Here is a 12,943-nt window from a genome sequence, read left to right as displayed (position 1 = left end):
ATATTCTGTAAATGTTTCTTCAGTGTATGTAGAGCTTGTTAATGCAATCAAACAAAATGTAAAATAAAGTTAATCTGATACAAATGTAATGACAAGTACAATGAGTAATGTTGTTATGTGTTAATAAAACACAAGCAGCTCCCATAAATGCCATTTAATACCCAATTTTTACATAGGCAAAGTAAATATGTAGTTTTTAAGCTCCTTTTAGAAAGGCTGTAATGGTATTCAAGCAAACCAATGGTTTCCCAATCACACACAATTTAAACAATAAAGTTCCTAGATTTTACCCACCCCCATCCAGTCATATTTATCCAACTACATTTGAGGGCCTACTTTATGCTGAACACTGTGCCAGGTGCTGGTCACACAGGAGACACGGCAGCATGGTCTCCACCATCAGGCAACCTGAGTTGTCTAATTCTCACTCCCAGCCATTGTCACCTAGAACTGACATTTGTGGGTTCCACTCCTGCCCTGGTGTCTCCCGAGATCTCACATTGCCAGACTCTGCCTTTCATCAGAACAGGTGCCTCCTGGCCGCTGTCCCCAAAGTCTAGCCTAAAGCCTCAAGTCTGTGGAAACTATAGTCCATAAGCCCTTGGCTTCTCTGCTGACTCAAGTGGGTATCAGCAGAATAGTTACTGTATTGGTCTCAGGATGGAGTGGATATAAAAAAAAAGAGAGACAAGGCTCAGTGAAAGGGGCTTCAGATCCTCAGAGGTGGGACATTCAGGGTGAGATGGGGAAAGCTATGAGAATAGCAAACAAGGACAGGGAGGTAGAGAGCCAGTCGGTCATGGAGATGCGGACTTTGGCAAGTCCCTCTGAGCCCAAGAGCTGTCCACACCGGGCAAGGGTTAGCAGGGTTCTTCCTTCTGAGAATAACTGAAAGTAATCTAAAGGTGAGGGCAGAGATGATAAAATAATAATAACAACAGATGATAAAACAAGTACCAAGACCTTGCCAGGTGCCAGGGATCGTGCTAAACCCTACATTCATTATTTTGTTCAATCTTCACAACCATACTCTGAAGTAGTTATTACTGCCATTTAGCAGGTGAAAAAACTGAGGCTAAAAACATGCCCTAAATCAAACAGCTGGTGAGAGGCGAAACAAGGCTGTGAAACCAGCTCCTCCTGAACGGAAGCCACTATTCTCAACTACTTCATGAATGACACACAGGTCTGCTGTCTTGCTCTGACTTACACCAAACCATAGCATGATTGCAGGCACAAAGAAATGGCATCCCTCCCCTTCTTTATCACTTGCTTTCTGGTTCCTACAACAAAATGGAAGAAAAACTACTATCAAATAAAAGGAGTTTGGGAGAAGTAAGGCATCAGTGTGAATGAGAATTGATCAAAATATAAATGGCAAAATGAGAGGTAGATGAAATTAGGAGGGACACCATCTCTGGTAAACAGAAAGCAGAGATTGGAGATGCCAAAGATGCGCATCACTGAACTGACCCTTTTGCAAAGTCTGGTCATATTTTCATATGCAGCCAAACACAGACAACAGAAGCTGGATGGAGAGTTTCCTCATGCTCCATCTGGGCTCCTGGGCACAGAGCCCCTGCAGAGGACCTTGGCTGTGAACATCAAGGTGGGCAGCAAGAGTTCCAACTCAGCTTTAAAGCAAAGGGAGGCATCCCATGAAAAAAAAATCACCCCTTTTCCTTTTATCCTCATATTAAGACCTGTCCCAGGGAGAGGCTGTAAAATCACAAATGAGCCTGAGGTTTGAATTTCTTTTGTGCTGAGCAATGGGGATGGTGACTGGCACTTCACAAATACCCTTTGGGATAGAAAGATTCAGGACATTGTACTCAGTCAAGTAATCGATGTATTTCATTGACAGAAGATAAACATTAATTCAAAAATTCAAGTAAATTTTGGCTCAGCATTTGTGCCTCCCTCAAAAGCTCTTCATTCATCACCCTGGTGAATTTACCAGGGTCCAGATCATTGCCAGGAGCCCAGCTGACTCAGATATATGAATTGTCAGCACATCTCTTTTAGGGACAGCTCACATTTACCAAGCTCGGAGGTAGATATATGTATTTATTATGTGTGATGAGCAACCAAGATCAGAGGACGACGTCAGGTCCATATCACTAGTACATCTCTTGGGACCAGGCATACCTCTTTGGAAAGCCAACTCACAACCCAACCATCCTGCAGAACCAAAGCCTGTTAGCTAAGGTTCCCTCTCCCAGGATACACAGTATAGATTCCCCCCACTGCCAAACTGTAGAGCTTTCCTATGAAACCTTCCATAAGCAAAGAAGCAACTACCATTAATCTATAATTAAATTGTTTAACCTTCCCAGACCCAAAAAAATAACCTAACGAATCATACCAAATATGCTTAATTATGTCCAGTGTCACACTAAGCAAAGCACCCTTACGAACTCTCTAAGGTTTTGATGATACCTTAGTATACATCTTGCTAATGGTGCACAGAGTTAATCGCGGTAAAGCGCAGATGCTCAGGACACAGTTCAAAGCCATGGCCGTTTAGTGCTGAGATGGTGAGTGAGGTCTGGGGAGGAAGTTGGCGGGGCCACATTTGCTGCTGGGGTTGCTGCTGCTTCTGGAACAGGGCCTGCAGAATGAACGCTGAACATTATACTTGCTTTTTGCCTTTGGTCATAAAGGCAAAAAATCCTCCAGATTTCTCTGGCTTAGTGAAAACAGGTACTGATGTAGGTCTTTCGTAAAAGCAACCGTAGCATAACTCCAACTTTGAAAAAGCAGGGAATACCTATACTTATATGTGCAGACAGTTACTGGTAAATTAGCATCTGAGACTTTTTTTTATGTTTTCATGGTTAACAGATGCTTATACTTTTCTTTCATTTTTTTTTTTTTTTAGATAAGATGAAATATTATGTTATCCATCAAATTTTATAGGCCTAGGAGACATTCTGTCTTTTTAAGGTAACTTCCTTTCTCAGTTTTTATCTATTATTTGTTTATCTTCAAAGAAAATTCTCTGATAATTTTATTTTCCTTTCAGAGAAAACCTTTTCTAAGCTTATATAAAAGCCTGACGTAAAACACACACACACTGGCAACAATCCAAGTTTTAACATCTTTGGTCAACAGAAAAGAGTATAAGATGCAGAATATTAAGACTATTAAGACCACATCACTTTCTCTAGCAAACAAGGAATTCAATACTGGCAGAATACTGTATCGCTCATTCATGTGCTCATTTTTTCATTCCATAAGCATTTATTGAGAACCTACCATTGGCTTGACATGTTCTAGACACAGGGAAAAAGTAATGAATCAAAGTCACCACTCCATGGAGCCTTAAATTCAACTGAGAGGCAGGCAGACAGACCACAAAACACCAAATACATGAGAAAAATAGCAGGCAGTGGCTAGTACTCTGATAAAAATAAAACACGCCTTATGCATCAACTGGGTAGGGTGGTAAGAAAAGTCCTCTCTGGGTGATGTCATATAAACTAAGACCTAGATAAAAAGAAGGAAATAGCTCTATGTAAATGTGGAAGAAGCATTCCTCACGCAGGGTACATCTGGTACAAGTCATACATCTATCTGTTATGCAAAACATCTCTCTCATGAGAATTTCACAAATATTTCTGTAGACAGCAATTGCATTGTAGATACTCTCTAGAAAATTTAAAAGATAGAGTTTAAATTTTAGGTGCTTGTTGGTTCCAGGGTACCACCCATAGAACTTATAATGAGATAGGATTGTCTTACTTTATTTACCCAGACATTATACATGTGGTAGGTGATTAAGACCAAAACAGAGAACTGCATGTGGTTTGGCTGTTTTCCTGCTGCTCAACTCCTCCCTCCCCCACCAATAGTCTTAAAAGCCTGGCACAGTGCAAGCACAGTTTCAACGCCTCTATGAAAGTGGCAATACCGACCACCTATACGTTCATATTTGCATTGCATTTTCTGAGCAAAGGGAGGCTTGCTTGGATAGATTTACGTTCTTTCATTAACTCTAGCTCCTCACAACAGCACCAAAAAGACAGCAAAAGCCATCAGGTTTTGGCATCATCTTTTAATAGGCAGTCTTTATTCAGAGTCTAGCCTCTGATTTTCAATAATTAGGGTTATTTTGAGTTCTCATTTCTCACGTGGAATTGCAGTAGCCAAGGAGGAAAAACAAAAACTAAGAAGACAGAGTAGACACATTTTTAGTGCCCTGAGTTTTTAATATCAATAATATTTAGTAGGGAGCTGAAAGCAGCCCTTGTGAGGGGAAAGGGAGTGAGCGTTTTTGTCATGGTCAGTCCACAAAGTAACAATGTGGTTTGTGGGTTTCCTTTGGCGTATTCTGTCTCTCTAGATACTTTGCTGTTGTTTCCCAATTTAAAACTCACCATTTTAAAATGCTCTGTTTTCCTCCTTAATGTAGGAAAATACCCAAAACGTTCTAGTTTAATAACAATTTGTTATAAAAACAAATTATAGCTTACCTCACAAACATCCAACATCCACGTCACTTGTAGTCAATTTTTAGGACATGATTCCCCAAATACATTCCTGTTGCATTAATGTGTGATGGAATTCACCTTATCCAAACATCTCCAAATATCTACATAAGTGATATTTCAGTAGGAATTCACCACCTCTATTACAATGAGAAAAACATTGTGAAACTCTGTGTTATCAGATACAGGACTTTGACTTCCAAGTCCTTCCTTATAGTCATCTTTTGCTCTTACACAAGACATAATTTTGTTTACTCTCCATTAGAACTTCAATCACAGTGAACTGAAATTTTACAAGGACTGCATTTGCATTTTCTTTAGTTATATAAGTTGTCCCTCTCTACTTATGTGACTCTCTGACTTCTCCTTTAACAGCCAAGAGTGTGGTGAGCAGTGTCCAGGAGTGTCTAAACCTACTTAGAACTGGACTTTCAATAAGTAGTGTCAAAGTTGTGAAGATTCTTCCCCAATAACTTCAGAAGACACTCATCAGACTTCTCTCATGACATTGAAAGAATCAGTGTGGTCACTCCAGTCAAGTAATTCAAATGTGTATTTAGCAATTAAATAAAAATGTTTAAACCTAAAAATCTTCAGACTTATATCCTCAGTCAGTCTGGCTTTATATGAATCTTCAGCAACTAAGTTGCTTCATATATAAAATATCCAAATTTTCCACATAGGACATGGATGCAAAGATTTCAGTGCTAGAAAATTTTGAAAGCAATGACAGAATTTGGAATGAAATGTATAAAATTAATATCCAAATTAGAAATGCAGATATCAATTTATAGTATCAACTTCTCTTCATTACCTCCATTTTAGAAATTTTAAAACTATTTGGGGATATTGCGTTAACTTTCCTGTGCTTCAACTGATTCACTAAGATCTTGGGCAAGTTAGTTTCCTTCAGAATACCTCAGCTTATTTCCATTTGTGAAACAGGAATGGGAACAGCTCTAAATATCTGCCCATAGAGCTCTGAAGTTGCTTCAAATGAAGGAGTTATGTAACCAGGAAGGGTCTCTGTTTTTGTTTTTATTAAGTAATTCTAGAGAAGTACTTTCAATGAGCACCATTCAGTCTCCTATTAGACACTGGGAGGCACTGTCAGCAAGACTGGTGGTTGAATTTGTGGTACTGTGGCAAGTCTATCTCATTACCTGCAAGGTTATTAGCACATTACTTAGGGAATCTCATCAACTCTTTCAAAAGGAGTGATACACTGAATGGAAACTTAGTAACCCATGTATGTAGACTCTTTCAAGAAACTCAGAATAAGAAAAGCACTGGGTTGTGCTTGTGCTTGACCCTACATTCTTGCCTTTGATCTCAAGCTACTTGCTATGAGTCCTGACTGGGCTTTACCCCATAACTCAGGTCTTCTGACTCCTCCCCCAAAAATGTTTCAAAATGCCTAGATGTGTGAAGCCCCTTTACCTACCCAAACCCTCCCTTAATGCTGCCCTCGAGAGTTTACTTTCCCCTACCCAGAAACTTGACAATCCAACTATGCAAATTGTGGATCAAAAGTGTTTTCCTATTTGACTCATGAAGTCTTGATAAATACAGTTCAGTATATATTGTGCTCTCAGGCTATATGTATTTCCCACATATTAACAAATACTGATTGAGCATCTACTGTATGTTAATGACATATTATCATAAAGCAAATTTCTCTCCCTACTAAGCATCCATGTAACATATTTTTCAAGTGGAATTTATCTTATTCATTGAGTGTTGGGGTAGGCAGAATGCTAAAATGGCCACAATGACCCACACTCTTACATAACCCCTTCCCCTTGAGTGTGGGAAGGACCTGGGGATATGTTGGGATATCACTCCTGTACATAGGTCATATTACATGTCACAGATGACCTAATCTGAGTTCATCAGTGAGACCATAAAAGGGACTAGGCTCTTCCTGCTGAAATATTTGACACATGATAAGGATTTGACACAAGGGAAATTCTCTGATGCTAGCTGTGAAGATGAGAGAGGTACATGGCAAAGACCTGAGAGTGGTCTCTAGGAGCTGAGAATAGTCCCTAGCAGCCAGCAAAAAAGGGGGGACTTCAGGCCTACTACTGCTTAGAACTGAGTGAACTTGGAAGAGAACTCCGGGGTTCCATATAAAAACTCAGCTCAGCCACCTTGAGTGTGTAGCCCTGAGGAGAGAACACAGTTGACTCATATCCAGATTGCTGAATTACAGGACTGGGAACTGATAAATGGGTGTTGTTTTAAGCCACTACATTTGTAATTTTTTACACAGTAATAGAAAATTAGTATAAGTGCCACATCTACTGCTAGACTGTAAACTATCTGAAAACCAAGATTTTATACACTTCTGTATATCTCCTAGGTACCATTGGAAATAAATGGCCTAATTTGACCTTGCTGGGGCACAAAAACCATTTTTCCTCCCACCTTCTAACTTCTAGCTGGACTAATAATCAAATTAACATGAGACAAAAGAACTAGAAAAAATATCCAAAATGTATTCTAGGTGTGCATGCAAGTATGCCATAAGAACATGAGAGCCCAGGCATTAGGCAGTTGAGGTTTATGTGCCATTTTCTACAAAGGAGAAAGAGGCAGGGGTCTGGAATTTCAAAGGAAAAGCAGGCAATTTACAGGAAGATGAGAAAGAGCAAACATGAGGGGGAAAAAATTATTGCTGGGCCACTAAGAAACAATGGGACACACAAGCAGGCTCTGTGAGATTTCTCCCTGTCTGCCATATTTAGTTTATTATAATGCTAAGGGGATGCACATACTATCATACAACAAATCTGAATTTTGGGGGGCAGGTAAAGGTGGAAGGTCAACTGTTATTTCTGAGTCTCTTATTTCTTAATAACCACCTTAAAATCAATATCTCAAAAGGCATCTTTCAGAGTAACAAAATTTTTGCCACCTTTAACCTTTCCCATGAGAATCACTTCCTATGATTTTTAACTGGCTTATATATGGAACTCTTAAAAGTTCTACTAGTATAGACTCATTACTTTCAAGCCTAGGTTCTGGTCTCACCGAGACATGGGTCAATGTTTTCAAGAATCAAAGAAAAGGTCATTAGTGCTTCCAAAAACAGAGGTAAGAGGCAAGGAACTAAAAGATTTTTTGAAACTTTTATTTCTTCCCTATTATTGTTCTATTTGTTCCTCCTGCCAGTTGAGACATTATATAGGAGAAACATCTAACAGAGATTTTGAAGACTCAGGCGTGAATTGGACATAAGAGTTAGCCAAGTGGAAGTTAGGAGCAAAGAGGAAGAAGAACATTTCGAAGGAAGGGATGTTTTCTGAAATATCTAGAGAAAGAAAAGAACAAGCCTGTTCAAGAACTTCTAGTATTTCAGTATGACTCATTCTAGTATAGAAGGGGAGGGGACAAATTCTGGGCATCAGAAATAAACAGGAACCAGAAGGCTTTGGCTTTTCCTCTGATTCTAAGACCACTTTTCAGTGTGAAGGACCCAGGAGGCAAACTGCCATCCAAAGTCCAATGAGGTGTCTACTCTGGTACAGTTACTGATCCTCTGTGTACCTAATGCTTAGAAAGGCTACAACTGAAAACATGAGTTTGGAGTAAGGAAAGGTTTATTGATTGAGAAGCTGCCAACAGAGAAAATGGGAGACATAATCTTCAAATCCATTTTAAGAAAGTACAGAGTTCAGGCTTATTTTATATCAAGGGAGTGGGAAATGGGAGAGGCTGTTTTTATAAGAACTGAAACCCAAGCAGAATTCCTCTAATGATCAGCATGTCTAAAGCAGGAGCGATTAGCCTGAAGGCCATGGGAACAATGCAGGCCCAAATAAGATGAAGTCCGAGAGTCAGAGCATTTCACTATGTTACAGTACCAGATAAGAGCTAATGAGCCATAGTTCCTCATGGGTGTGTGGTCAGTGTGGGAGCTTTCTTGGGCTTTTGATGGCTTCAGGAAAATATCTTACTTGAGTCCAAAGACCATTTATCAAAACCCCAACAGAACTACCCTCAAGTGAAGCCCGACCTTGAGTGCCTTCTAATCTTGAAAATTGAAAGGAAATAAATGGATGTGGATTCCCAAGATATGCCAGAAGTGCAAGAGCAGTAATGGGTTTGACGATTCCCCCAACCTTAGAAGAATAAGAACATGGTATGAACACAGAAAGCCTTTGTGTGTGTGTGTCCACTGAATTACCCATTGGATGCATTTATCAGGAGGCAGTCTGTATGAGGCAGGGTAGTAAGAAGCTAGGAAAATTCTTTGGCAAATGGAATGGGGAAACGGAGACAGATAGCTGAATCAAACTGCCTCGTTCAGCACCCTGACTCACCTGCCCCCTTCTCCCTTGCATGACCACTCCCTTAAGCGTTAAGCACTCAGGACAATGAGGTTCTGACCAGCATCAAATAATCTTAGGAACAAAGTCTTAGATCAGTTGACCACAGAAACAGAGTTTTGATCCAACTATAGATAACATCTAGGCCTCAACTGTGTTTCAGCTTCAGGCCAGAAAAGCAGCAAAACCATATGAGGCAATAACATGGGTGGCATCAGGACCAGAAGCAATGACCAATGACCACCTATTCTAGCATCAGCCAACCAATAAAGGCCATGACCCTGACCCTATATGCTCATTTTAATGAATCAGCATATTAAAGAACACACCTGGAAAGCTGATGAATAGTCTATTGATATCCTCCCCTGAGATCTCACCTAAAATTCCTGCTTTTAGAAAACAGGCAAAACCCATTAAGGCAAAGGACCCAGTGTGCAGTCTCTCTCTAGAGCACACTCACACCTTCTTTCTTCAGGTGTATATCTTTGCTTTCTTTCTCCTAAGCTCTAAGGGTCCCCACAAGACTTGCAACCAGTGGAGCAGCGGGCAGCAGCAACAGCTCGTCCTGGGCTAACCCCCTGAACCTGTCTCCAAGAGCCTTTCTTTTGTCTCTATAACTTGTTTCCTGAGTCCATGCAGCCCAGCTGACTCACTTCTTCTGCTTCTCTGACGTTTTTTCTAAAAGGCCAAGCAAGGCAGCTGTCTGAGCAGCTGGCTCAATTCCTCTCTTCGAGTGTACTCTTGCTCTGCAAGCTAAATAAGCTTACTCTTGCACTAGAGTCCTTGGCTCTGAATTCTTTCTTTGCCGAACTCAAGAACTGAGAGCCCACAACACTGGTAACATCTAGATGCAAAAGAAATTAAAATATACTCACAACTCCCTTATAAATTCTTCTAAATTAGCCTACTATAGATTTTTCTAGCTGTATATAATGGTTTTAGCATTTCCATTTTTCTTAAGGAAAATCTACAATTTCACTGAAGAATGATTCTTATGTCTATGTTTACTGGAAGAGATAGTGATCTTTCTTACAAGTTGGTATTTTCAAGGGCAATTAAACTGCTCTTATCCTTTACAGAAAGAAGCTATTTCTGTGGTTTTGATTTCTAAATAAAGTGCAGCTCCTTGCTATTGCTAAAGTGAAGTAGGGCTGGGAAGGTTGGAGTTAAGGTAAGTCAGTCACAGAAAAGGCAGGGGTGGAAGAAAAGAGGCTTTCTCTCCAGAGAGGTCTTTGACATGGAAATGTGCCCCTAAAGATAAAGGGGAGGGGAGGAACCCTGCTGGTGCAGTTGAGGAAGATGAGACCAAACAACAAATGCCATATACCTCCCTAAAACAAACAGTTAAGAATGAAAGAATTCACTGTTGTGCTCTTCACAAGCTCCTCAAAGGACAGAGAAGGTGACAAGGCACTTGCTCTGCACTACGTTCTTCAGAAAAGAGATTTGAAGCTACACTCTCAAATGACAGCATCTCATACACAATTAGCACAGTGTAAAGTTTAGGTAAGTTGGATTTCTTACTTTTCACATTCAGATTGTGAATAAAGGGGGCCCTGAGAGAGGAAAAATAGACTTCTGTTATTTTATCAATGGTTAATCACTGAAATTCTAGAAAGAGTTTCCCACACTTCGTTCCACTTCACTTAGGATTTTCTGGCTTTGACCAGCTTCTTGTCACTGTTGTTTAAATTATACTGTGGCCTGCTGTTTCTCTCCTTCTTCAGAAGGGGCCCAAATAATGTCAGTTGATGAGCAAACACAGGAACCAGCCAGAAGTTTCCTCACTTTCTCTTGTGTAAGTGTAACTGTTACTTTTGTTGTCGGTTTAAAAGTCAGCTTTCCAAAGAAAAAGTTATCACAACAAGTACACAGGCTGTCAGTTATAGAAAGGCAAGCAAGGGAAAAGCCTGGAAGCTGACCTAACCCTGTGACATTATTGATTGAAAGTGGTTAGGATAGAACATGACACATACACTACTAAGGACAGATTGTTCCAGCACATGCACCCCCACTACCACTCACCACTTTACTGAAATGATGGGCAGCCTGGTGGGGACTGGGATATTTCTCCAAATGTTAGGAGTTCAGCCCATTTTTCTCTTCCTGCTAATAGGATGCTGGCGAGAAGTAGGGGGGAAGGGTGGTTTGTGCAGGAAGCTGATTGGCACATGAAAGTATAGGGAGAGGGAAACTCTCCTTTTCTAGATTGTTCAGTCACCCACACTCCAAAATCCTTGCTAGGAGGGGAGATGACTGCTACTCCATGCTTTCTGTGCAAAAAAAAAAAATTTTTTTAAATGAAGAGACCACTGTAGAAAGCAAAAAGGAAATGGGGACTACATTGTTTCCCAGATATCTTCACATTTACATAAACCAGCTTCTAAAGGATATCTGTGGAGGCTCCAGCACTTACTTATGGAATTTTGGGTTAGTGTCTTTCTTATTTTGAAAACTGAAAATGACATTTGTGATAGAAAATAGAGATAAACATACTCACATTTTTATATATATAGCAAACCCCATACTCCCTCCCCAGCTAAAGCAGTGGCCATGGTCAAAGTTGGCTAAGTCTCCGGATGCACATGTTGATGTGTACGGTTAATTTGGTCAGGCTCACTAGTACAGATCATGCTGTCCACAGTGTTTATTACGGGTGTTTGCACTTAGCACTTCATGAACAAATTTTCCTGCCTGTAAGTAGTCCTCAGTGTTTATTTTGAAAGGGGGCCACTCGTGAGTTAATCTTTTTCTGAAGCCAGATCCCCCCTTAGCAGAGTTGAGAAGACAGCCTCAGAGGCATGTCTGAAATCCAAGGATTACTTTGCCTGTTCCATGGACTCACCTGAGTCAAAAGCATATTTAGAGTGAGCACTGAGGCAGGTAGATCTCTGCTCCTTCAACCTCAACCTCTGTCCAAAGTGGGAAAGGAGAAAGCCGGGCATCTGTTGCTGAATAGAGGCTCCTGAACAGGAAGGTGCCCAGAGAACAAGCTGAAGAGACATGAGCGAGAAGAACACCCCTCATTCCTGTTCTTCCCCTACAGGTACTTGGGCTATTTTGCCATCCCACTAACACCTATCTATGGTTTCTTCCTTAGGTCATGGATTATTATTAAAGCCCAAAGTAGATCAAGATAAACATTTTGCAGTTAGATGTTGACTGCAGATGCCTCTGTTATCGTGACCTTCACATTTTCAGTGTGGTCTGCACCATAGATAAGTCCACATGAGACTGCACAGGAAACAGTAAAGGGGAATTGCTTATCTCCCACCCCCCCACCACCACCCCCATTTTCCTTGGTCCAGAGCAAAGAGAGCTGCCTCTTTGTTTTCTCTTGTCAGGCTCATTTTCCCTTATGCCTTTTTCCCACGGTCCCAGGGGAGGGGACCTACAGCAACATGCAGGGCAACTGAAGGTGGCCTCTCCAGCCCCTCTCCCTGCTTCTAGGCAACGTCCCCCGGGAAGGAGCTCCCTCGGCTCCACAGCAATGACTGTGGTATCGGAGGAGAACAGAACAAGGAAAGAAAACAATGCAGAGATTGGGAGATTATCCTTCTACACTTTAATTAATGCAGCTTTCTCTCCCACGAAAGAGTTAGGAAACCTACCTGGTTAAATCTACAGAGAAACTTAGGATCTTTAGCTTCTCAGAGGTTAGGTGCAATGTAAGAAAAAATAAATTAAAAAATAGATTTATTATAGATAGACAGATAGATATGACAAAACATTGATTACAACTAACTCTGACCACATAGCTCAAGGGGCTCTATTACATTTTCAAGCTCCTTTTTAAAACTAATATATGTCAGGGGCAGCTTTGGATACTATCTCAAAGTCTAAGACATATTCTAGAAGAAATCAGTTGTAATAAATAAATAAAACATAATAAGTACTATAGCAACAGCTTGATTTCTTCCTTTGCTTACTAAATGGCAAAATTATGTTTAATAGGGAAACAGCTGAAAATAACTCCAATATAAACAAGGACATTATTGTACAGTGCAATAACTTTCAAATCCACTCCTTACTGTCTCTTCTTATTACTGCCTTACCAATAACACATAACATTATTGAGTGCTTACTGTTTGCTAGACAAAGATCTAAGGTCTTTACACA

The sequence above is a fragment of the Miniopterus schreibersii genome, assembly GCF_964146895.1.
Source record: "Miniopterus schreibersii genome assembly, chromosome: 6".
Lineage (NCBI taxonomy): Eukaryota > Metazoa > Chordata > Mammalia > Chiroptera > Miniopteridae > Miniopterus > Miniopterus schreibersii.
The sequence above is the reverse complement of the archived record's forward strand: the minus strand, read 5'-3'. Positions refer to the sequence as shown.